General features: G+C 37.9%; 1 long non-coding RNA gene across 1 annotated transcript; it reads right to left on the bottom strand.

The window, feature by feature from the left end:
• Nucleotides 1-15,560: 15,560 nt before the first annotated feature.
• Nucleotides 15,561-17,600, bottom strand: LOC118267663 (uncharacterized). The gene is made up of 2 exons (XR_004782966.2): nt 16,693-17,600; nt 15,561-15,878 (listed from the first exon to the last, which is right to left on the bottom strand). It is a non-coding gene; the product is annotated as an uncharacterized LOC118267663 (long non-coding RNA).
• Nucleotides 17,601-24,985: the final 7,385 nt, after the last annotated feature.

A 24,985-nucleotide genomic window follows, 5' to 3' on the forward strand; every position in this document is an offset into this window, starting at 1 on the left:
AACGATACCGATTACCAGTATGTTAATGAACCGGTTAACGGAACGTCGAACTACACACAAAATTATGATTATGAAACTTTTAATGGAACTGCAAACAGTACAATTTACTCAGGAAACTACACAAATGAAACTCTCATAAGCTACCTGGAATACGAACCAAGCCTTGCAGTGGAAATAGTTTGGCTCATTGGGATCGCCATCTCGACATCGTGCTTAATACTGCAAATAGTGCTCGTCATTATCCGGCCGAAGCTACGGAAACTGGACCAGAAGATCCTCATTCAGTTGACGGTGGCAAGACTATTGAACTCGATCATGGAGCTGCTGATGACGTACCAGTACTTCGATGACTACACGAAGGACCCGACGTTCGCGTTGTACCTACAAACAGACGCAGTGCTAGTCTCCTGGATGTTTGTGTTCACTAAGAATCTATACGACAAAGTGGTGGTGGTGTTTGTGACATATAAATGCAACTTTCTGTTGCTATCTGTGCTTATATGGACCCTTACTATACCGGTTGGCATACTATGTCCAGTGAGTCTCCAGAACGGTTTCTACATAGAATTGTATAAAACTTACGCTTGGGTGAAGTTCATTGTTTTGACAATGAACCTTTTGTTTTTCGCTAGAATCTTCTGGGTCATCATAAATAAGTCCAACACTGGTAACAGGAATATGAAGAACATTGTAAAGACTTGTATAATTTCCTTTCTGTTGGTAATTCTGACAAGTTTGCAAGTATTTATTAACGATATACTATCGTACTTGGAAGTAACTGCTGTGTCAGAAGCTTTCTGTTTAATAAATTCTTTCCAAGTGGTACCTGCCACAGTAATATTTCTTATTCTTGCTCAAAATACTAATTGATTATGTATAACTATCTATTTGTGTGGGTACCTATCGACCTCTAGACTGTATTATATTTTGTGGATTAATAAATTCAACAATTCAAATTCAGGCCTTTGTTCAGCAGTGGACGTCTCTCGGCTGATGATGATGATGATGATGAATAAATTCAACCCCATTATGTTGTTTGTATTTCTGCATGTTTAAAGTTTAAGTAACAATGAATGGTTCCAGGTATACCGACATTTGTTTACAACTTTAGATGCAGTCTGTAGACAGATAAAACTCATAAGATTAGAATAAGAAATCATTATTAAGTTTAATGCATTGCTCAGTGCAATATAGTTACATATTCATAGATCGGGATACATTTGTATTACCTGAAAATATTATATTAATAACGATATTTGTAAAAATAGTATTTAGTGCTTTTTACTTTAAACAATTGCCATTGTTACGTTGGTGGAGTACTGTTGTTTTATACCTTTCCTCCCTGACGCTCTATATAATTCATTATTGACTATGATCTCATAGTACGTAAGCAATTAAGTCAGTAATATACATTATGTACTGATAAATAATTTAGTACTAAGTATTCTGTGAACGTATCTATTGTACTCACGTGAAATGTAATAAACAAATAAGAATAACGTAATATTTTTTTATCTACGTATTTTCCAATAAAATTGTAGATTCCAAATGATAACATTTCTGGTATATATGGGATAACATAGGGATGATGACGGGCTATGAAAATAAAAAGAAGACATAATATTAAAAGTTATAAAATAACTTGGTTTCACATAGTGTTTGTTTGAACGACAAAGTTATATTTGCGTTTTTTGAAATGTATTGTTAAAAACTAATAATGATATATTGTTCAAACCAATTTTCGAAACCAATTTTAAAAATTTCCATTGAAATCTACAGAATGTATATTTTTTAGTTTTCCCACTCTCTTATTTTAAAACTTAAAGGCGTCTATCTTTTTTAATTCGAATAGCGGTTACCAGAATACATCAACATATAAAGTTGTTTTAACTATGTAGGCTCATCAGTTTCGGAAATAAACGGACGAACGGATGGACGGACGGACATACATGATGAATCTGTAAGGGTTCTGCTTTTTGCCATTTGGCTACGGAACCCTAAAAATCACGGTTTACTTAAAAGCTCTACTAGTTTCGAGTCACAGAATGCTCTTCATCATGAGCAGCGTGCGCAGATGCGGTGACGTCGCGTAGCCTACTAACGTCACTGCATCTACGTGAGTAAACCGTGATTTTTAGTTAATCAAGAGGATAAATACGTACATATCTCTAAAAAAATATTAATGAAATGTATTCTAAAATATTACTGATACTGAAAATAATGTTAAAACAATTTATTTATTTTTTATTCGTTTTTTTTACCCGACTGCGCGCGTATGTATAATTGTTTGACACGCTCTGCAGCCTAAATATAAAACTAAAAGAAAAGAAAATAAAAAAAGGTAATTTAAAAAAAAAAACTAAAAAACCCGATTGCGTTTCTTTATTTAAAATATGAAAATGAAAAAAACCTTAAAATAAGAAAGTCATCGTAAAATTTAAGCAGTCGGGACCCATTCTAAATATTATGAAGACTTAGTGACGGCATATACGGCTGGCTTTCAAAAACGGGTCCCGATTGCTTCAATTTTACGATGACTTTCTTGTTTTAGGGTTTTTTTCATTTTCGTATTTTAAAGAAACGCAGTCGGGATATTAGTTTTTTAAATTACCTTTTTTTGTTTGTTTGTATGTATGCCTGAACTTAGGTTCCAGTAATATCTACATGAAAACCGCTACATAGATATAAATTAGTTGCCAAATTATTGATTTCCTGCTAAAATATTTTTTAAACGACCCAGTATAACAATTCCGCATAAATAGTATTGGATAAAATTTTATAATAATTAATACTAGGCTGAATATGTTTTGTTCTTTGCCTAATTTTTTCCCATTGTAACGCTAGATGGCGGCACTGTGTGTGCGCATTCTAAGGCTGCGGTTCTACTGACGCGGAGCGGGGCGGAGAGGAGCTTAGCGGTGCACGAATTGACCAATCACTATGCTCAAAATCTTTTCCATTGAAGCGGAGCAGAGATTTTGAGCATAGTGATTGGTCAATTTGTGCACCGTTAAGTTCTCTCCGCCCCGCTCCGCGTCAATGGAACCGCAGCCTAATCTATATATGACTGTCGTGACGTTGTGAAATTTTTCCTATAACCTAGTTGTGTCACAGAAATCTTGTTTATTAACCTGATTCCAATAAATAGTATTATATTTCAAAGTACAAATATGCATTAGAGTAGATAAATAGGTATATACCTACTATACAATGACACATCGTTTTTTTAGATAAAACAACAAACACAGGATAAATAAGAATATGTGTATAATATATCACATAGAGACTATTTTCAGATAAATATTACATTGACATTAAACAATTTGAACAATAATATCGTTGCACATATTTTATAAATTGATTACAATAAGATATTAAACATACAAGTTCACATACACATGACACCCAGACCCGAAACAGCAATTTGTGGAACACACACAGAGTTGCTCCGTGCAGGACTCGAACCCGCTACGGGTTGCGCGGCAGCCGGTTGCCCTGCTACCGCGCCAACCGTGCACTCAAAGCACAGACAGTTTAAATTAGATGTCTTTTAATGGTTATATTAATCAGGATGCTAAGTATTTCCCAAACGTTAATCTGACGTAAAACCCCTTCTATAAAACTTTAGTTTAAACACATTTTTTGGTCAAAATGAGAAATATAATGGTGGCAGGCACCACTTGGTAGATATTTATACAATTTATTATTCTATTAAGTGTACGATAAACTTCAAATCCGAACAACATTTCTAAAATAATTTGAATGAAAACAAAGATGCTGGTTACGCAAAGCAACAGAAAGAAAATAATAGAGGCTTTTATAATAGCCTTAATTTTTAATTTAGTATTGTTTCTAATGACGTAAAATATTCTGCCAAAATATAATAGATTGATTACTAACACAATGAACTTAAACGATGAGTAAACTATATAATAATGTACGAAAAAACCTTTCACAAGGCTCACTGTATATATCACACCTACAGGTACAGCGAGGAACCACACGAGCAGAGATAGTTTCAGAAACCTGATATTTTTTATCACAAACACTAACACCACTTTTTCGTATAAATTCTTAGTGAAGACAAACATCCATGAGATAAGCACTGCATCCGTTTGTAAATGTAGCGCAAAGACAAGATGCCTGGTGTAGTCGTCGAAGTACTTGTAGGTTATCAACAGCTCCATCATCGAGTGTATCAATCTTGCCACTGTCAACTGTGTGAGGATCTTCTGGTCCAGTTTCCGTATTTTCGGCCGGATTTTATAGAGCACCAATTGTAGTATCAGGCATAGTGATGAGAAGGCAATTCCAACGATTCTAACATAGAGCTCTATAGTGCTTTCCAGGTCAACGTGCTCAATGTAGACATTCTTATTTTTATAGAGACGACGTAAGATTCTCAAAGATGGAATCAACATTATATCAAGCGGTGCATATGTGTTATGGATCGCGAGACGACTAACATTATTTAATAATTTTCCTTCTAAAGTCCTCGCTAAAGTTGTATTACAAGTATTTTAACATTTTAAGTTATCAAGATTCTTTTCACTAATAATATACAGAAGATTTTTGTTTGTTTGTTGGTACCATAGGAGCACAACTGAACTGATTTTGCTTTTTGTTTACTAATAAAAAAGGTAATTTATAAAACTACAAAACCCGACTGCGTTTCTTTATAATAAGAAAATGAAAAAACCCTTAAATAAGAAAGCCCTCAGTAAAGCAGTCGGGACCCATTCTTAATATGAAGACTTGGTGAGGGCACAGACGGCTGACTTTCTTGTTTAGGTATTCGAGTCCGTATATAAGGATTTAAGTGCCCGAATCAAGTGGCTGTCCACCCCATACACGGTCACAGCCGACCACAATTCATCCCACACCACGCTATCGCTAGCCTTTACGAGGTCAATATAGGGCACAGAATACCTTTTGGTGTTTCGATATAGGGCTTTCTCCGAAATGCACCTTCACGAAATAACTTGATCTGTACACCCTATTCCCTTTCTAAATCCCGCTTGCACATCCCAGATTTTCTTCTCAGTCACATCTATCACTCTTTCAATCAATATCTTGGCATATAACTTTTCTACTGCGCTCGGGCGTATACTGCGATATTTTTTGCACTCCTACGACCCTTTTCCTTTATATGGTGGAACAATTACGACTTTGGCCCAGTTTCCTGGGATATAACCGAGTCGCCAACATTTATAAAAAGTAGATACAGCAGGCTTGCAATTACACCTCCGCCTATCATATCCCGCTGCTTTACCTACTTTCAAACTCTTAATGGCACTCATAATGTCATCCATGTTTACTACCCCCACAACGTGCTAGCATTCTTTGTCATCGTTTCCTTCGTCATCTCTCGAATCATCCCTTTCAAACTCGGGGTTACCGAGCTCAACGTAGACATCCTCTGGTGTAAAGTTAGTGCTATTGACTAGCGCGTTAGCATAATCTGGTGTATTCGACATTTTGAACCGGTACAACTGAGTCGCGGGTCGCGGGTGGCGGCGGAAAAATATTTCCTTTAATCACTAATATTAAATATTTAATTTATCCTCATCTATTTTTCGATGCAAATGATGTCATTCCACCACACCCAAGCGGGTCGCAAGCTAACTTGCCGAATTGCAGGTAAATCTGTGGCGCAGCGTTGAATTCCGCGCCACACGTGTACCGCGCGCCGTGCAAGCTAATTTCGACCATCGGACCAACGTAAAGCGTAAGGTCCTGCGGGTAATCATCATTCGACTATTTAACAACACCTTTTTTTTTTTTTTTTTTTTTTTTGGCGGGGGGAAAATCATCCAGTGACTTTTCCCGCTTTGGGCGAGGCGAGAGGGAGTGTCAGACTCTTACTGACTAAAAACCACCCCGTTCCTTCTCCTGCTTTTCGAGCCGGAGCCCCGGTAAACCCGCTAGGTAGTCCGCAGCTCCGGATCAGGCATCAGCCCTGCTGGGCCCCATCTGTGGTGGTCTGATGGCTCTTTGAGGCGCGCGCGGAACGCTACGCGCCGTACGCACGGGTCTGGTTCTGTTCGGGCGGTGAGCTACCCTTGCTCGCCGTCCGCAGGCTCGCACTTACGGTGGCCGGAGATCGTCTCGCGATCCCCGACGCCCGGAGTGTCTCTCGCGACGGCTGGGGCGTGAGGAGGTTTGTTCTCTCACGCGCCCCGCCTCCTCCTTAGCTAGCATGACTGCTTCGCAGAAGGAGGAGACGGCATCCCAGTCCCTCTCGCTCCGCACCATGGCCTGAACCAGTGCCGGGCGCGAGAGGTCGCCGTCGCCGACCACATCCCTGAGGACTTGGCGGTGCTCAGCCCACGCAGGGCACACCGCCACCGTATGTTCTACCGTGTCCTCCGGGCGGTCCTCACAATGATGACACCCGGGCGTTTCCTCCCGCCCAATTAGGAACAGGAACCTACCGAAACTCCCATGTCCGGTAAGCACCTGCGTTAGGCGGTAGGTGAGGACGCCGTGGCGCCTCTCTAGCCACTCCTCAAAGAGGGGACTTACCGCTGCGATGACAGCGAGCCCAATTTAACAACACCTTTATCTATCTTTTTTCTTTATTTTAGTTTTAAGTTGCAGTAAGTTATACATTTTTTTTTCCTTATTTAAGTGTTTATGTCAGGTAGATTAGGATAGAATTACTACTCATATTATAATTGTAATAAACTAACAAAAGCAATAAAATAATGTGACATTTGACAAAGTTATAATATCTCTTATTTTTAAAGTTAGGGGAGGGGGGTTTTTCCACTTTGGAAGCGTCTAATTTTTGTAAACGATTGATTTTGACGAAAATGGTTTTAGAAACCTTATTGTCTTTTTTACAGCCCATCATGGATAGGTTAGGTGAAAAAAATGATTTTTTTAATCAGTTCCATGTATGAAGTCCCTTTGATTTTTAAATTTATTAATTTTTATTTAAAATTCGAATAGCGGTTACCGGAATACATCAACCTACAAAGTTTCAACTATGTAGGCCCTACAATGGCTGCAGCATAAATGGCTGTGACATACGGACGGACAGACAGACAGACCGACATGACGAATCTATAAGGGTTCCGTTTTTTGTCATTTGGCTACGGAACCCTAAACAGGGATCGTGGCAGTGCGACAGAAAGGTAATTGAGGGCTTCAGCATACACAACATTGTTAGTGAGCTCGGCCGGCGGCATGGTGGAACCCCGCGGCGACTAAGGATAAAACTGAAAAATTAAGATTGTTTTTTCTACGTATTTTTCCAGGATAAAATGTATCCTATTGTATGCCCAGGATAATAAGGTATAATTATACCAAGTTTCATCGAAATAGAATCGTTAGTTTTCACATGATGCCTGAACATACAGACAGACAGATAGACATTCAGACAAAAAATTTTAATCACATATTTGGGTTTAGTATAGATCCAGTAACACCCCCTGCTATTTATTTTTTCAATATTTTCAATGTACAGAATTGACCCTTCTACAGATTTATTATATTATGTACATAGATACCGATTCCAATGGTTCGCCCCCTATTACATGGGACTTAAAACACAAATGGTGAAAAGTGGATGTACATTGTATAACGACATCACGTGCCGTTATGTGCATCTCTGCCTACCCCTTCGAGGATAAAAGGCGAGACGTTACGTGACGTCCACTGGTTGCTGCCTTTTAACAAACTCCGCAGTATTTGTGAAAAGTATTTGCGGAATGTGTATGTGTTTTGTAGCATATAAGAGTAGATATAATACATATGTAAACATTGTATAGTGACATATCGTGATTGTGTTATTATCTGTTACATTCACATAAATGTATATAAAACATCAGTGTTAGGGTCAAAGTTCTTAGAATAAAACGCGATTAAAATATAAACATTTATTTAATTTGAAACAGTTTTGTACTTGTCAATTACACTGCAGCTTATTTCTACGTCTTTCTTAAACAAATTATATTAAATATTTTATTATACTATTTTTGAGTTTAATTCCTACCTACCTTGGTAAACAAATTGTTTTATCATAATAAAAATAAAACCCATCTCCATGATATATTTTAATAATGAATTCTCTATCTTACTTATTAAGTAATTAGTCTGATACATGGTACAATAAAACTAAAATGGCACTCTGTTAGTAGTCTCAGTAGTATGAGTCTGTATAGTTCTAACACTCTTACAAAATAATTTCATCTTACAATTAAATGCATTTAAGGTTGATATTCGACTGAACTACTATCTATAACTTTATTAAACTTAATAAGAATCCATGAGTCCATCTTATTTTTTAATTGAAAAGGAATGCGCTTGGATCTATTTTTTATCGGAAGTATTATGTGTTTGTTCCCTAGAAATTACCACTTTAGTGCAGATACAATTTTTGGCCAAAATTAAAAATATTACGGTAGCAGGTACTACATGGAAGTTATTTATTAAACAAAATATATTTGATAATTTAGCCATTTCCAAGTACGACAGTATGTCATTAATAAATACTTGCAAACTGGTCATGCACACCAATACAAAAGAAATGATACAAGTCTTTACAATATCCTTCATGTTCCTGTTAGTCTTTTGATTCCTGGTTGCGATGACGTAAAATATTCTGCCAAAAAATAATAGATTCATTGTCAACACAACGAACTTTAACCACGAGTAAACTTTATAGTAGTCAAAGAAAAAATCATTTACGAGGCTCACTGGACATAACACTCCTATAGGTACAGCGATGATCCATACGAGTAGAGATAGTATCAGAAAGCTGATTTTTTTTATCACAAACACTAGCACCACTTTTTCGTATAAATTATTCGTGAACACAAACATCCATGAGATGAGCGCTGCATCCGTATGGAAATACAGCGCCAAGACCAGATACACGGTGTAGTCGTTGAAGTACTTGTAGGTCACCAACAGCTCCATTATCGAGTTTATCAATCTTGCCACTGTCAACTGTGTGAGGATCTTCTGGTCCAGTTTCCGTATTTTCGGCCGGATTATGTAGAGCACCAATTGTAGTATCAGGCATAGTGATGAGATGGCAATTCCAACGTATCTAATATAGAGCTCTGTAATACTTCCTATCTCAGGGAACTCAATATCGACATTCCCTGATGTAAAGTTAGTGCCATTGACTAACTCGTCACTATAATCATACACATAATCTGCTCCGTCGGACATTTTATCAAGCGGTGCAACTGTGGTATGGATCGCGAGACGACTAACATTATTTAATAATTTTTCGTCGAAGCTCTCGCTAAAGTTGTATTACAAGTTTTTAATTTATTATCTAGATTCACTTCACTAATGTTATACAGAATATTTTTGTTTGTAGGTGTGTTGGTAATTTCGATACTACTGAACCGATTTTTACCGTCGTTTACTAACAAAGAAAAAAGCTACCTTATCAAGAAGTAGGAACCTAAAATATTTTTTACTTTACCCATGCCACAATGGGGGTAGGGGTATGATGGTACACGAAGCAACTTTATCTGGTATATAGGCAACACGTTGACACAACTATCGTTATAAATAACCATGGATATTTAACTAAAGTTAGGTTAATTTATGAATTCCCATTTAAAAAGTATATAATAAGCATAAAAGGTGAAGAACAAAGAATAACGTTGGAATAGTAATCTGTGTAAGTAAATAGTATCTAACTGTTACTCACCGATATTCTTAATCGCCTTACAATATAAAATTAATTATATGCGTTTGGCTTCCGCAAAACAACGACTACGTTTTTTATCTTTAACTATGTAAGGATAGATCATGGAAACTAAGTTATACACGAGTATGAGTAATGGATAATAATAAATACTCGTAGACAGACAACAAAAAATACAAACTTTTTATAATTTCATAAAGGTTGTTGTTTATAAGCATCTTTAGAATATTATAGACGAATTATCCAAAGAATAATGTACTTGGCGAGAGGGATTGTCAGACTCTTACTGGCTAAAAACCACCCCGTGCCTACTCATGCTTTAAGCCGGACCCCGCTAACCCGTGTTAGGCAGCACCGGCTCGGGCATCAGCCCTACTGGACCCTATCGTGGTGGGTTGGCTCTTTGAGACGCGCGCGGAACGGGTGCGCCGTGCGCTTTGGGTCTGGTTCTGGTCGTGCGGTGACCTACGCAGATCGTCTCGCGATCCCTGACCCCCGGAGTGTCTCCCGCGATGCTGAGGCGTCAGGAGGTTCATTCTCTCTTCTTTCTTAGCTAAAAAATAATATACTGTTCTGTGACAGTTGTCGATTTTCAGATCTATCGTAATTATTATTTTAAAAAATCGGTTATCTTAATAGCTTTTATAGTTTTTGCATAATTTATATACTTGTTTAATGAGATATTGAAAGCTAGACTATCAATATTGAATCATAAATTCTTTTGGTTTAATTGAATGTACGATTGATCTTTAATAATGTGCACTAGCTTTTGCCGGTGACTTTGTTCGCGTGGAATAATGAATTCTATCTGCATAGGGTACGCAAGGTGATGGGAATGAGGTATTTATTGTGGTGTGTTTCTTGATTTCATGAAAAACAGTAAAATAACTCCGTTATTTAAATCAGGTAGGTAGTACTTCTGACCCCACAAACTTTAAACCTATTTCAGTGCTACGCACATTCAGTAAAATTTTTGAAAATCTTATTTTAAATCAAATGCAAACATTTTTTCGTCGGGGTCGTTCAAGAACTGATTGCCGGTGTTGAACTTTTTAAACATATATTTGACGCGTGGCAGGACTCAGGCGACGCTCTGGGAACATTTTATGTTTTATCTAAGGCGTTCGATTGTGTTCTTCATGATACTTTAATCAGGAAGCTATCCCATTATGGCATACACGGTGCCTCTCTGGACCTTCTTACCTCATACTTGATTATTATCAGGGTTCAGAGAGTGAAGGTGAATAGAAAGATTTCTGTCGGTTCAGTGGTCAGAATGGGTGTTCCGCAGGGATCAATTCTCGGCCCGTTTTTGTTTCTTATTTACATTAATGACATACGCTACCTTGTAAGAGATAACCATGAGATAGTGCTGTTTGCTGACGATACTCCGCTATTATTTAAACTTAAACGGCGACATTCAGTTGTTGATAATATAAATATTTCTCTCTCAAAAATAGTAAACTGGTTTAGTGTCAAAAACCTTTATTAAATAAAACTAAAACGAAATGTATTAAATTTCCAACACAAAATGTTAGACAGATAAAAACCAGCGTGCTAATCAGGGGCGATGAATTGCAACGTATAGATTTTATTTTTAAGCGGGGTAAATCATCCAATGTCTTCTTTCGCCTTAGGAGAGGCGAAAGGGAGTGACAGACCCTTACTGACCAAAAACCACTCCGTTTCTACTCCTGCTTTTCAAGCCGGAGCCCCGGGAAACCCGCTAGGTAGTCGGCAGCTCCGTAAACCTATATATACCACTATCTTTTTGGGTGTAACATTAAACTCTAGGCTCCAATGGTGTCCACATATCATAGATAGGTTGTCGAAAAACCCAGTTCTGCAGCATAACCGATGTGGATACAGCGCGACTAGTACATTTTAGTTATTTCCACAGCATCATGTCGTACGGTATTCTCCAGTGGGGGAATGCTGCTGACATTCAGTCTGTCTTTGTTCTGCTATTAATTTATGGTCTAAATCAGAGGCACTCGCTCAGAGAATTGTTTAAATAAATTAAAATAATGACAGTTGCCTCTCAATATATTTATGAAAATGATACCCACAGGCCACAGGTACATCCGCACCCGCACCCGCACGTGTGGCGCGGGATGCAGCGCTGCGCAACAGATTTAGTTAAGACCCGATGATCCGAAATGGCGCATAAATGGGTAGGAGTATAAAGGAAAATCAAACAGACAACCTGGGTTTTTCCGACTTCCTCATTTACTATAGGTACATAATTATTTATTATGTTGCTGTAAAGCCCCGAGTCTCGGGATTCCTAAGGATTTCCTTAGAAAATTCGGTAACAAATAATAATATTAGTCCTAACTCATAATGAGGAATCCGGTGACTAGACCCGCAAGTAACTGAGACCGCGGGCCCAGTTGCCGAATCGATTTATCTATACATTTTTATATTCCGTCTTTAATTGCTTGCAAATACGGTACGGTCAAACGAAAAACTGTTCAAAGCAATGTTCAAATAGGCAATAAGCGTATGTTTTGTAGCATATAAGAGTAGATATAATACATATGTAAACATTGTATAGTGACATATCGTGATTGTGTTATTATCTGTTACATTTACATAAATGCATATAAAATATCAGTGTTAGGGTCAAAGTTCTTGGGCTCGCTGTAATCGCGGCCCCCTTTTAGGAATGGCTTAAGACGCGCTACGGTTAATGCTCACCTACCGCCTGACGGAGCTGCGGAATACCTGGCGGGTTCACCGGGACTCCGGCTTAAAGCAGGAGTGCGAACGGGGTGCTTTTTTATTCAGTACGAGTCTAAAACTCCTTCTCGCATCACCCAAGTCGGAAGCAGTCATTGGATGATTCCCCCTCTCCCTTAAAAAGGGGTCCAAGTTCTATGAATAAAACACGATTAAAATATTAACATTTTATTATATTTCATTTCAAACAGTTTTGTATAATATTACCAAGCAAATCAATTACACTGCAGATTATTTCTAAGACTTTTTTAAAATTTTGCGAAACTATAGCTCAAACGGGTGCAATGATTTGAGGTTTTTTCATAATTGAATGTCTAGGAGTCCTAATAAACAAATTGTACGTAATACGTAACGTAGTATATTTTAATCTTTTTGTAGCACCGCGTTTGTTACTATCATACTTATTAAGTAAATTAATCATTATAATTGTCCACGACAGGAAATAAGCTTATGTACGGTCGTCGTTACCGAAATCGGTAAGGAGAACTAAATATACTTTTTAAGTAATTAGTCTAATATAATTATGGTACAATAAAACTAAAATAGCACTCTAATATTAGAGTTTGTATAGTTCTAACACTTACAAAATAATTTCATCTTACAATTAAATGCATTTAAGGTTGATATTCGACTGAACTTTTTAATCTATAACTTAATAAGAATCTATCAGTCCATCTTTTTTTTTCTGTCGGAGGTATTAACTGTTTGTTTCGTGGAAATTTGTACTTTAGTTCAGATACAATTTTTGGATAGAATTAGAAATATTACGGTCGCGGGTATCACTTGGTAGTTATTTATTAAACAAAATATATTTGATAATGTAGTCATTTCCAAGTACGACAGTATGTCATTAATAAATACTTGCAAACTGGTCATGCACACCAATACAAAAGAAATGATACAAGTCTTTACAATATCCTTCATGTTCCTGTTAGTCTTTTGATTCCTGGTTGCGATGACGTAAAATATTTTGCCAAAAAATAATAGATTCATTGTCAACACAATGAACTTTAACCACGAGTAAACTTTATAGTAATCTAGGAAAAAATCTACCACCAGGCTCACTGGACATAACACTCCTATTGGTATAACTATGATCCATACGAGTAGAGATAGTATCAAAAAGCTGATTTTTTTTAACACAAACACTAACACCACTTTTTCATATAAATTCTTCGTGAACACAAACATCCATGAGATGAGCGCTGCATCCGTATGGAAATACAGCGCAAAGACCAGATCCTTGGTGTAGTCGTTGAAGTACTGGTCGGTCATCAACATCTCCATTATCGAGTTTATCAATCTTGCCACTGTCAACTGTGTGAGGATCTTCTGGTCCACTTTCCGTATTTTCGGCCGGATTGTATAGAGCACCAATTGTAGTATCAGGCATAGTGATGAGAAGGCAATTCCAACGATTCTAACATAGAGCTCTATAGTGCTTTCCAGGTCAACGTGCTCAATGTAGACATCCTTTGTTGTAAAGTTACTGCTGTCGACTAGCGCGTTAATATTATTTGATCCATCCGACATTTTATTAATAGGTGCAACTGTGTCGCAGGTCCTGAAATTACTGCAGAAACAAGGAAATTTTTTTCCTTTAACGACTCGAGTTGCGTTAAGAATAATTTATGCTCATTTATTTTTGATGCAAATAATGTCATTCCACCACACCCAAGCGGGTCGCAAGCTAACTTGCCGAATTGCAGGTAAATCTGTGGCGCAGCGTTGAATCCCGCGCCACACGTGTACCGCGAGCCGTGCAAGCTAATTTCGACCATCGGACCAACGTAAAGCATAAGGTCCTGCGGGTAACCTAACATTCGTCAAACTTATATTTACGTTTGGTACAGTAATTGGGTTTAGGGATCGAGCCGCTCAATTAAGTTTGTTTTTAGTGTATATACTTTTTTGGCATAAAAATCACCCAGTGTTGTGTACGGGATATTATAAAGTACAATTCACCAAGTTTCATCGTAATCGGACCGATAGTTTTTGCGTGATGCGTGAACATACAGACAGACAGAAAAACCTTTTTTAATCACATTTTTGGCTTTAGTGTCTTTCAGTAACACTCTCTACTATTTGTATTTTTTTTAATGTACATAATTAACATACCATACAGGGTTAATTTTAAAACACCAACAACATCTTAGGGCTATGTTACTACTAACATCATAAATAACAACTTTTGTTCTATGACTTTTAAAAAATCACCAAATTTTATTTCATCAGATTTTTTCATACAAAAATAAAAATATTTAAATTGAACGCTCTAAATGTTGTCTATGCGAAGCAATAATACAATAGTGGTGGGGAAAACTTGCCCTATTTACGAGTTCCCTCAGTCGGTCGTTCGCTTTGATGCGCTTGCGTTGCGTTAGTACTGGTGGCACCTGCAGTAAAATACAGAGTGGAAATGTGCTGGATAGAACAACGAAATCTTGAAACTTTGATTTTCTTTTTGTAAAGTCATAAAACAAAATGTTGTTTAAGATGTTAGTAATATGGCCCTAAGAGGTTGTTGGTGTTTTAAAATTAACCCTGTATATCGATTCCATTGGATGCTGCGTTTTTTAACGAACTCTGAATTTCTTTTTATATTTATTTTTATATCTGTGACTTTATTTCTAGTGTGAATGCTTACTTTCTGTGTGAGGGCCTTGTTTGTGTGAGGAATGACAGAATAGGCAACGTTTTATGTTGTCGAAGTTTATTAATATTCGGTGTCTTACACAGATTGCGATGATGACAACTTTGGCAATGACAGGGGACCCTCGGGTAGCGCTCCTGCGGGTCAATCTTTACATCATACGGGCGAAGACAGGGAACGAAGTGTCTTCAGCTCTCCAGAAAACGATTCCGGTGCAGCCGAGGACGGTGCACGGACAGGGGCCGTATAAGCTAGTTTTAGTTTGGCTAGTTTAGATGTCAACCTCGTCCTATAAAAGGTGCTTGGCATCGATACTGTAAGACTGTTCTTTCTATTTACCTTTATTTTTCTTGTAATTTGTGCTCATATTGTATTTGATTTGTTTACATTGTTGAATTATTTTCGTCGACTTTTTTTTTGCATTGTACTAGCCGCTTCTCGCACAATTTTCACAAAGCTGTTAAGTAACTTGAAAGAAATAATATTACAGTCTTAAATGTGTATAATATTAATTTATTAAATATATTAAAGTACAGAAAATACATATAAATTAGTTTTGGGCTTGTACAGTCGCCAATTACAGGTTAACCAACAATTTTGATAAATGATAACTTAAGACTAAAAGAAATATATATGTATTTTTAGATATAAACTGTAAGACTCGTTGACAATCTTCGTTTAAGGGATACATTAAATAGTGGAGCGCCTGGGGGCTTTCACCTCGGATTAAAGTTATAGTGAATGGATTAATATGATCGATTTGAGCTGCGAGCTCTGGTATTCAAGTATTCGGGCTTTAAAGACTCATACCTTTTTTTTTTTGAGGGTGGAAAATCATCCAATGACTTTTCTCGCCTTGGGCGAGGCGAGAGGGAGTGTCAGACTCTTACTGACTAAAAACCACCCCGTTCCTTTTCCTGCTTTTCGAGCCGGAGCCCCGGTAAATCCGCTAGGTAGTCCGCAGCTCCGGATCAGGCATCAGCCCTGCTGGGCCCCATCTGTGGTGGTCTGATGGCTCTTTGAGGCGCGCGCGGAACGCGACGCGCCGCACGCACGGGTCTGGTTCTGTTCGGGCGGTGAGCTACCCTTGCTCGCCGTCCGCAGGCCCGCACTTACGGTGGCCGGAGATCGTCCCGCGATCCCCGACGCCCGGAGTGTCTCTCGCGACGGCTGGGGCGTGAGGAAGTTTGTTCTCTCACGCGCCCCGCCTCCTCCTTAGCTAGCATGACTGCTTCGCAGAAGGAGGAGACGGCATCCCAGTCCCTCTCGCTCCGCACCATGGCCTGGACCAATGCCGGGCGCGTGAGGTCGCCGTCGCCGACCACATCCCTGAGGACTTGGCGGTGCTCAGCCCACGCAGGGCACACCGCCAACGTATGTTCTACCGTGTCCTCCGGGCGGTCCTCACAGTGATGACACCCGGGCGTTTCCTCCCGCCCAATAAGGAACAGGAACCTACCGAAACTCCCATGTCCGGTAAGCACCTGCGTCAGGCGGTAGGTGAGGACGCCGTGGCGCCTCTCTAACCACTCCTCAAAGAGGGGACTTACCGCTGCGATGACAGCGAGCCCAGCCCTCGGTTGCGACAGTCGTTGCTGCCATTCCGCCATGAGAAGACTCATACCTAAATTGGTATTTGATACTTTAGTGTGGAATGGGATATCTGGGCAACTTATGGGGCAACATTAGTCCTATTTGTTCAATTAGTTTGTCACAGTCCAATTTATTATTGACAAATTTGTAAAGGTCCAAAATTCATATCATAACTGAATACGTTGTTCCTACGGGCCCGGGGAGATATATCACCGAAGATACATGCTAAATGTTTTGTGAAGGCTCTCTGGAAGCTTTCTATTCTTTGCGAATGTACTGCGTAGTGCGGGATCCATACTACACTGGCAAACTAAGGCGTTATATAAAACAATTTTTGTTCTTACCAGCCTGTACCCCCTGGTGAGCCTAAACCTCTTAAGAAAACCTAGAAGCTGCGCTGATTTTGTAACAATGATGCGGATATGATAGATTTTGAGACGAGAGATCGTCCGCAAATAGTTTGTTTATTTGTAGTATTATAGTATTGTTTGTTTATTTATAGAATTTGTTTACAGTGATGGATTTAGTCAGTAATATTATTAATGAAGAGTATAACAGGACTGAAGCAAGATGAGAACTCTGGGGAATTCCTGAGTCAGCACAGTACGGTAGGATTCATAGCCATTAACGACACGAATCTGTAATCTATCTGTGATAGTTGACCAGTCACACAACGAATATTGTTCATATTATGTCAACTTTAAAATTAGCTTTATACTAGACTGCCTCGTTGGCCGTGTGGTTGCAAGTGCGACTGCCGGGCAAGGGGTCTCGGGCAAGGCTCGGAACCGGTTTAAAAAATACCGGTTAATACCGGTTTATATCGGTTTTCCTCCGAACTTTTCTTAAGAACGTGAACATTAAAGAACTTTATTTTAACCTAAATTAACCGGTTTATTCGACGAGGGGCATGTCGGTACACGCGTTGAAATATTATTATTGAAATAAGCTGAACAGCGCGCGGCGTTTCTTTGATGTGCGTCGTATTAACCGGTTTTTATTGCTCTAAACCGGTTAATCCGAAAAAACCTTTATGAAAATACTGTTCCAAATACCGGTTTAAAAAAACCGGTTTCGCGAACGAAACCCAATGTAAAGGTTTTGCGTACAAGTACATAATAACGGTTTGAAAATTTAACCGTTATCCGAGCCTTGGTCTCGGGTTCGATTCCCGGGTCGGGCGTATTACTGGGCTTTTTTCAGTTTTTCGAAAATTTGTCAGTGGTAGCACGGAGTTTGGAAATGTGCCCGGTATGTGGCAATAGGCTCACCACCTATTACATGGGACTTACAACCTATATTGTGAAATGTGGGTGTACATTGGCATTATGTGTCATAATGTGCACCTCTGCCTACCCCTTCGGGGACTAAAGGCGTGACGTTATATATATATATATATATATATCTATATATATATGGACGTTATGTGTATATAATTAGCATTAGAACTCTGTAAAACGATAATTTCTTTGGTTTTTAAACCAGAATAAAATTTATTTCTTTGTGTTAAAATTGAGAGTGATAAAATTCAAAAGAGTTGTGTATTTTTTATTGATAAATAATTTGTATATTTTAATAAGTGATTCTATTTTATACAAAGTTTAAATTATTCCTTTCTTCTGTCTATTAGCTGTTTTTTTTTATTTATTTATTTTTTTTAAGAAAAACGTTGCCCCACATTAGGATTTTCTCCTGTGTCGTGGGTGCGTTTACAAACATACAAGTTCACATACACATCACGCCCAGACCCGGAACAACAATCTGTGGATCATACAAAGAGTTGTTCCGTGCGGGAGTCGAACCCGCGACACGTTGCACGGCAGCCAGTTGCCCAACCACCGCGCCAACCGTGCAGTCAATTTTAATGTCCTTAAATATTATTGAGTATAATAAAGCGTTTGTCACTTTTATCGAATACTAGCTGCTCCCACGCAGTTTCACCCGTCTCTCGGCTCCTATTGGCTACAGCGTGATCTTTTAAAGTGCAATGCGAGGGAACAAAGAATAGACAGGTGTTGTTGCTAAGAATACCTTTAATGAAGTGTCTAATACAACCTGTGAATACAACTAACTTACGCTATTTGTAAAGGCGACGTGTCACACGCATTACACCTCCCCCATTGTACAAACTCTAGAGTATGAAGGTATAGGTATACATTGCAAAAATAGGTATAAAACGTTTAAAAGATGAAAAAATGCAAAGCTACTAAACTCTCTGTAAGTACTATATTTTTTTGAAGAGTACTATATTTTTAAGTTAATTTAAAAAATAGACTATATTTTAACAAAAAAATATAGGCAACCCTAGATACACATGACACCCAGACCCGAAGCAAGAATAATGTGGATCACACAAAGAGTTGCTCCGTGCAGGAATCGAACCCGCTACGGGTTGCGCGGCAGCCGGTTCCCCTGCCACCGCGCCAACTGTGCACTCAAAGCACAGGCAGTTTGATTAGATGTTTTTTAATGGTTTTCTTCGACCCGTCCAAAGATCAGATATATGTATTATGTGGAGTATATTAATCAGGATGCTAAGTATTTCCCAAACGTTAATCCGACGTAAAACCCCTACTATAAAACTTTAGTTTAAACACATTTTTTGGTCAAAATGAGAAATATAATGGTGGCAGGCACTACTTGGTAGATATTTATACAATTTATTATTCTAACTAGTGTTAGATGATCTTCATAATTATGTCGGAAATATGTTGAAATCATTTTGAAGAAAACAAAAATGCTGGTAATAAGGCTGCAACATAACAACAGAATGAAAATAATACAAGCTTTTATAATAGCCTTAATTTTTAATTTAGTATTTTTTCTAATGACGTAAAATATTCTGCCAAAATATATTAGATTGATTACTAACAAAATGAACTTAAACAATGAGTAAACTGCAAAAAAATTAATGTAAAAATCCTCCGCAAGGCTCACTGTATATATCACACCTACAGGTACAGCGAGGAACCACACGAGCAGAGATAGAATCAGAAACCTGATTTTTTTTATCACAAACACTAACACCACTTTTTCGTATAAATTCTTAGTGAACACAAACATCCATGAGTTGACCACTGCATCCGTTTGTGAATACAGCGCAAAGACCGGATACACGGTGTAGTCGTTGAAGTAGTTGTAGGTTATCAACATCTCCATTATCGAGTTTATCAATCTTGCCACTGTCAACTGTGTGAGGATCTTCTGGTCCAGTTTCCGTATTTTCGGCCGGATTTTGTAGAGCACTAATTGTAGTATCAGGCATAGTGATGAGATGGCAATTCCAACGATTCTAACATAGAACTCTGTAATACGTTTCATCTCAGGGAACTCAACATTTACATCCCCTGATGTAAAGTTAATGTCATTGACTGCGTCAGTGATAGAATCTGGTCCGTCCAATATTTTATCAAGCGGTGCAACTGTGTTATGGATCGTGAGGCGACTAACATTATTTAATAATTTTCCATCGAAACTCCTCGCTAAAGTTGTATTACAAGTTTTTTAACAATTTAAATTATCAAGATTCTTTTCACTAATAATATACAGAAGATTTTTGTTTGTTTGTTGGTACCATAGGAGCACAACTGAACCGAATTTGATTTTTGTTTACTAATAAAAAAGGTAATTTATAAAACTACAAAACCCGACTGCGTTTCTTTATAAAAATTAAAAAACCCTTAAACAAGAAAGTCATCAGTAAAGCAGTCGGGACCCATTCTAAATATGAAGACTTGGTGAGGGCACATACGGCTGCGTGCTGCCGGCTGCTACGGATTTAAGTGGCCGAATCAAGTGGCTGTCCACCCCATACACGGCCACAGCCGACCACAATTCATCCCGCACCACGCTATAGTAAGCCTTTACGAGGTCAATATAGGGCATAGAATACCTTTTGGTGTTTCGATATAAGGCTTTCTCCGAAATGCACCTTCACGAAATGACTTGATCCGTACACCCTACTCCCTTTCTAAATCCCGCTTGCACATCCCAGATTTTCTTCTCAGTCACATCTATCACTCTTTCAATCAATATCTTGGCATATAACTTTTCTACTGCGCTCGGGCGTATACTGCGATATTTTTTGCACTCCTACGACCCTTTTTTTTATATGGTGGAACAATTACGACTTTGGCCAACATTTATAAAAAGTAGGTACAGCAGGCTTGCAATTATACCTCCGCCTCCTATTAGCATTTCAGTAGTTATCCTATCGTATCCCGCTGCTTTACCTACTTTCAAACTCTTAATGGCACTCATAATGTCATCCATATTTATTACCCCCACAACGTGCTAGCATTCTTTGTCATCGTTTCCTTCGTCATTTCTCGACTCATCCCTTTCAAACTCGGGGTTATCGAGCTCAACGTAGACATCCTCTGGTGTAAAGTTAGTGCTATTGACTAGCGCGTTAGCATAATCTGGTGTATTCGACATTTTGAACCGGTACAACTGAGTCGCGGGTCGCGGGTGGCGGCGGAAAAATATTTCCTTTAATCACTAATATTAAATATTTAATTTATCCTCATCTATTTTTCGATGCAAATGATGTCATTCCACCACACCCAAGCGGGTCGCAAGCTATCGTGCCGAATTGCAGGTAAATCTGTGGCGCAGCGTTGAATTCCGCGCCACACGTGTACCGCGCGCCGTGCAAGCTAATTTCGACCATCGGACCAACGTAAAGCGTAAGGTCCTGCGGGTAACCATCATTCGACTATTTAACAACACCTTTATCTATCTTTTTTCTTTATTTTAGTTTTAAGTTGCAGAAAGTTATACATATTTATTTATTACTTATTTAAGTGTTTATGTCAGGTAGATTAGGATAGAATTCCTACTCATATTATAATTGTAATAAACTAACAAAAGCAATAAAATAATGTGACATTTGACAAAATTATAATAACTATCTCTTATTTTTAAAGTTAGAGGTTTTTCCACTTTGGAAGCGTCTAATTTTTCAAACGATTGATTTTGACGAAAACGGTTTTAGAAACCTTATTGTCTTTTTTACAGCCCATCATGGATAGGTTAGGTGAAAAAAATGATTTTTTTAATCAGTTCCATGTATGAAGCCTCTTTGATTTTTAAATATATTAATTTTTATTTAAAATTCGAATAGCGGTTACCGGAATACATCAACCTACAAAGTTTCAACTATGTAGGCCCTACAATGGCTGCAGCATAAATGGCTGTGACATACGGACGGACAGACAGACAGACAGACCGACATGACGAATCTATAAGGGTTCCGTTTTTTGCCATTTGGCTATGGAACCCTAAACAGGGATCGTGGCAGTGCGACAGAAAGTTAATTGAGGGCTTCAGCATACACAACATTGTTAGTGAGGTCGGCCGGCGGCATGGCAGAACCCCGCGGCGACTAAGGATAAAACTGAAAAATTAAGATTTTTTTTTCTACGTATTTTTCCAGGATAAAATGTATCCTATTGTATGCCCAGGATAATAAGGTATAATTATACCAAGTTTCATCGAAATCGAATCGTTAGTTTTCACATGATGCCTGAACATACAGACAGACAGATAGACATTCAGACAAAAAATTTTAATCACATATTTGGGTTTAGTATAGATCCAGTAACACCCCCTGCTATTTATTTTTTCAATATTTTCAATGTACAGAATTGACCCTTCTACAGATTTATTATATGTACATAGATACCGATTCCAATGGTTCGCCCCCTTATTACATGGGACTTAAAACACAAATGGTGAAAAGTGGATGTACATTGTATAACGACATCACGTGCCGTTATGTGCATCTCTGCCTACCCCTTCGAGGATAAAAGGCGAGACGTTACGTGACGTCCACTGGTTGCTGCCTTTTAACAAACTCCGCAGTATTTGTGAAAAGTATTTGCGGAATGTGTATGTGTTTTGTAGCATATAAGAGTAGATATAATACATATGTAAACATTGTATAGTGACATATCGTGATTGTGTTATTATCTGTTACATTCACATAAATGTATATAAAACATCAGTGTTAGGGTCAAAGTTCTTGGAATAAAACGCGATTAAAATATTAACATTTATTTAATTTGAAACAGTTTTGTACTTGTCAATTACACTGCAGCTTATTTCTACGTCTTTCTTAAACAAATTATATTAAATATTTTATTATACTATTTTTGAGTTAAATTCCTACCTACCTTGGTAAACAAATTGTTTTATCATAATAAAAATAAAACCCATCTCCATGATATATTTTAATAATGAATTCTCTATCTTACTTATTAAGTAATTAGTCTGATACATGGTACAATAAAACTAAAATGGCACTCTGTAAGTAGTCTCAGTAGTATGAGTCTGTATAGTTCTAACACTCTTACAAAATAATTTCATCTTACAATTAAATGCATTTAAGGTTGATATTAGACTGAACTGTTTAATATATAACTTGATTAAACTTAATAAGAATCCATGAGTCCATCTTATTTTTTTATTAAAAAGGAATGCGCTTGGATCTATTTTTTATCGGAAGTATTATGTGTTTGTTCCCTAGAAATTACCACTTTAGTGCAGATACAATTTTTGGCCAAAATTAAAAATATTACGGTAGCAGGTACTACATGGAAGTTATTTATTAAACTAAATATATTTGCTAATGTAGCCATTTCCAAGTACGACAGTATGTCATTAATAAATACTTGCAAACTGGTCATGCACACCAATACAAAAGAAATGATACAAGTCTTTACAATATCCTTCATGTTCCTGTTAGTCTTTTGATTCCTGGTTGCGATGACGTAAAATATTCTGCCAAAAAATAATAGATTCATTGTCAACACAACGAACTTTAACCACGAGTAAACTTTATAGTAGTCAAAGAAAAAATCATTTACGAGGCTCACTGGACATAACACTCCTATAGGTACAGCGATGATCCATACGAGTAGAGATAGTATCAGAAAGCTGATTTTTTTTATCACAAACACTAGCACCACTTTTTCGTATAAATTATTCGTGAACACAAACATCCATGAGATGAGCGCTGCATCCGTATGGAAATACAGCGCAAAGACCAGATCCTTGGTGTAGTCGTCAAAGTACTGGTAGGTCATCAACAGCTCCATTATCGAGTTTATCAATCTTGCCACTGTCAACTGTGTGAGGATCTTCTGGTCCAGTTTCCGTATTTTCGGCCGGATTATGTAGAGCACTAATTGTAGTATCAGGCATAGTGATGAGATGGCAATTCCAACGTATCTAATATAGAGCTCTGTAATACTTCCTATCTCAGGGAACTCAATATCGACATCCCCTGATGTAAAGTTAGTGCCATTGACTAACTCGTCACTATAATCATACACATAATCTGCTCCGTCGGACATTTTATCAAGCGGTGCAACTGTGGTATGGATCGCGAGACGACTAACATTATTTAATAATTTTTCGTCGAAGCTCTCGCTAAAGTTGTATTACAAGTTTTTAATTTATTATCTAGATTCACTTCACTAATGTTATACAGAATATTTTTGTTTGTAGGTGTGTTGGTAATTTCGATACTACTGAACCGATTTTTACCGTCGTTTACTAACAAAGAAAAAAGCTACCTTATCAAGAAGTAGGAACCTAAAATATTTTTTACTTTACCCATGCCACAATGGGGTATATAGGCAACACGTTGACACAACTATCGTTATAAATAACCATGGATATTTAACTAAAGTTACGTTAATTTATGAATTCCCATTTAAAAGGTATATAATAAGCATAAAAGGTGAAGAACAAAGAATAACGTTGAAATAGTAATCTGTGTAAATAAATAGTATCTAACTGTTACTCACCGATATTCTTAATCGCCTTACAATATAAAATTAATTATATGCGTTTGGCTTCCGCAAAACAACGACTACGTTTTTTATCTTTAACTTTAACTATGTAAGGATAGATCATGGAAACTAAGTTATACACGAGTATGAGTAATGGATAATTAATAATAAATACTCGTAGACAGACAACAAAAAATACAAACTTTTTATAATTTCATAAAGGTTGTCGTTTATAAGCATCTTTAGAATATTATAGACGAATTATCCAAAGAATAATGTACTTGGCGAGAGGGAGTGTCAGACTCTTACTGGGTAAAAACCACCCCGTTCCTACTCCTGCTTTAAGCCGGACCCCGCTAACCCGTGTTAGGCAGCACCGGCTCGGGCATCAGCCCTACTGGACCCTATCGTGGTGGTCTGGCTCTTTGAGTGCGCTTTGGGTCTGGTTCTGGTCGTGCGGTGACCTACGCAGATCGTCTCGCGATCCCTGACCCCCGGAGTGTCTCCCGCGATGCTGAGGCGTCA

The sequence above is a fragment of the Spodoptera frugiperda genome, chromosome 6, assembly GCF_023101765.2.
Source record: "Spodoptera frugiperda isolate SF20-4 chromosome 6, AGI-APGP_CSIRO_Sfru_2.0, whole genome shotgun sequence".
In the NCBI taxonomy this organism is placed as follows: Eukaryota; Metazoa; Arthropoda; class Insecta; order Lepidoptera; family Noctuidae; genus Spodoptera; species Spodoptera frugiperda.